Genomic DNA, 2,207 nt, shown 5'->3' on the forward strand with positions numbered 1-2,207 from the left:
GCGGGCTGTTAAGTGGGTATCCCTAATTATAAGCGTGCGCACAGGGGGGGGGGGCATGGCCCACCCTGCGAGACGTACCGACATTTGTATAGATATAGTAATACGTGATCTAAACATTACGATTTTTTATTTTTTAAATCATAAACCATTTAATAGGTAGGTGAAAAATAACATTCATACTTAATGGTAATAAATAATAATAAATTAAATGTCTTTAAAAATAAAATTGATAACATATTACCACTACAGATTGCGTAATTGTATTTATTTAAAATTTAAAACTGTGTTGACGATTAAAATATTTCTTATTTAATTTTTAATTTTTAAAAAATTTGTATCTGTTTTTTATCTTATGAATGATTTGTGCCTTAAATAGTGGGTGATTATGAGTAGGTAAATTAAAGAATGTAACATTTTAATTGTTTCTTCCATCAGAGTTCAGGTTTCTTAATCTTTATTGACATGACCCACCCTGCCACAAATGTCTGCGCACGCCTATGAGTGCCGGGTGGTAAAGTTAAAACCCTCAAAAGTGCTGAGCGCACATATTATCACGCGCGTATCCCCTGCACAACCAGACGCTGAAATCTATACAACGGTCCTTACTATAAACATAAACTTTTGGTTACATCTTACATTCATATTATAACCAAGCCCGGATTAAGGGGGGGGGCAGGAGGGGCCATGGCCTCCGGGCCTCGATACTTAGAATTTATTTAGGGGCCTCTAATTTGTCCATTACTTTTTTCGTTATAGGCTATGTACACTAAAGAAATCACCTAAAAAAAATCGATGATTATTTAGCTAGGAAAAAAGCTTGTAAATTATAATTTATAAATTAAGTGATACATTATTCATTATTTATTGCTATATACCTAATATCTATATATTATATTTATTATATCAGGTACCTAATATTGAATATACAAAACGTTCCAGGGTGAAGTGACCGGCTAACGTCATATAAAACTATGAAAGTATACCAAAAATGATGAATAGATACCCTTTAAAGATTGAATCTAACTTTTTTATTTTTTTAGTTATGGGCAATTAACTTTTTTTTATCAAAACCATGCATATCATGCATTTGTTTATGTATCTTCTAAACTTTTAAACATTTTGACATAATTTTATTTTTATTTAACTTCACTCCGGAACACATTATAATAGGTATACATTAATATTTTTTTTTCGTACTGGGGCCTCATTTAAAATGTTGGCCCCTGGGCCTCAAAATGCCTTAATCCGGGCTTGATTATAACCTCCATGCATGACGCATAAAATTAATAAATCCAAATTGTTTCTTTCATGAAATATTGTTTTTGTAGAATAGTATATAGTTGTTGCATAGATCCTTGCCTTACCTTTAGGTGATCGATGAACATAGAGGCATGACAAAAAATAGTATGTGTATGGCTAGTGCGGGAAGGCAATTTAAGTCTTGGGCGAAATGCTTACACGTCGCCCGCGACTGAAATAGCTCATTTCCCGCCTTTGCCAGTTGCCACATCCACACTATATACTATTTGGTCACGCCAGCATCGAAAGTTTGGTTTTCGATAGCGGTTGAAGCGTCGGAAAGCGTATTTTTTCCGTCCAGTGAGTGGTAAAGTGGGATCCCCAAACGTGCCGGGTGGTAAAAATGGAAATTCCCAAAAGTGCTGGGCGCACAAATCACGCACGTATGACGTATCCTCTGCACAACCAGACACTGAAAAATATACCACGGTCCTTACAGAACATAACATTTTGGTTACTCTTATATTCATATTATAGCCAACCCATCACAGCTTCGCCCGTGACTGGTTGTTTATTTTGCCTTTGAACGATGATATGTATAATTTTTTATTGAAATCTTTTCGTTTAATGTGATTGGCAAGTAAATATAAAAACGGTCATTAAAAACCTGTTGAAATGTTTCTAGCGGTATTAATCTTATATATTTTTATAGCAGAACCCATGAACTTCATTACCCGTAAAAAATCGCTAATCTTAAAAAAAATATGATTGTTCAACTACTATTTTGGGTGTAACTTACTGCAGTAAGTGCAACTCGGCCACCCTGGTAAGGAATTTTCAATAATTCGATTTGATGCAAGCTTGTACCTGATCTGCCCAATGGCAACTGATAATAAATCAACACTAATTTATACTATTAACTGTAACCAATGGCAACTATCAATAAATAAAAATACAATTTCTAATAT

Source organism: Acyrthosiphon pisum, chromosome A1 (assembly GCF_005508785.2).
Source record: "Acyrthosiphon pisum isolate AL4f chromosome A1, pea_aphid_22Mar2018_4r6ur, whole genome shotgun sequence".
Classification (NCBI taxonomy): domain Eukaryota; kingdom Metazoa; phylum Arthropoda; class Insecta; order Hemiptera; family Aphididae; genus Acyrthosiphon; species Acyrthosiphon pisum.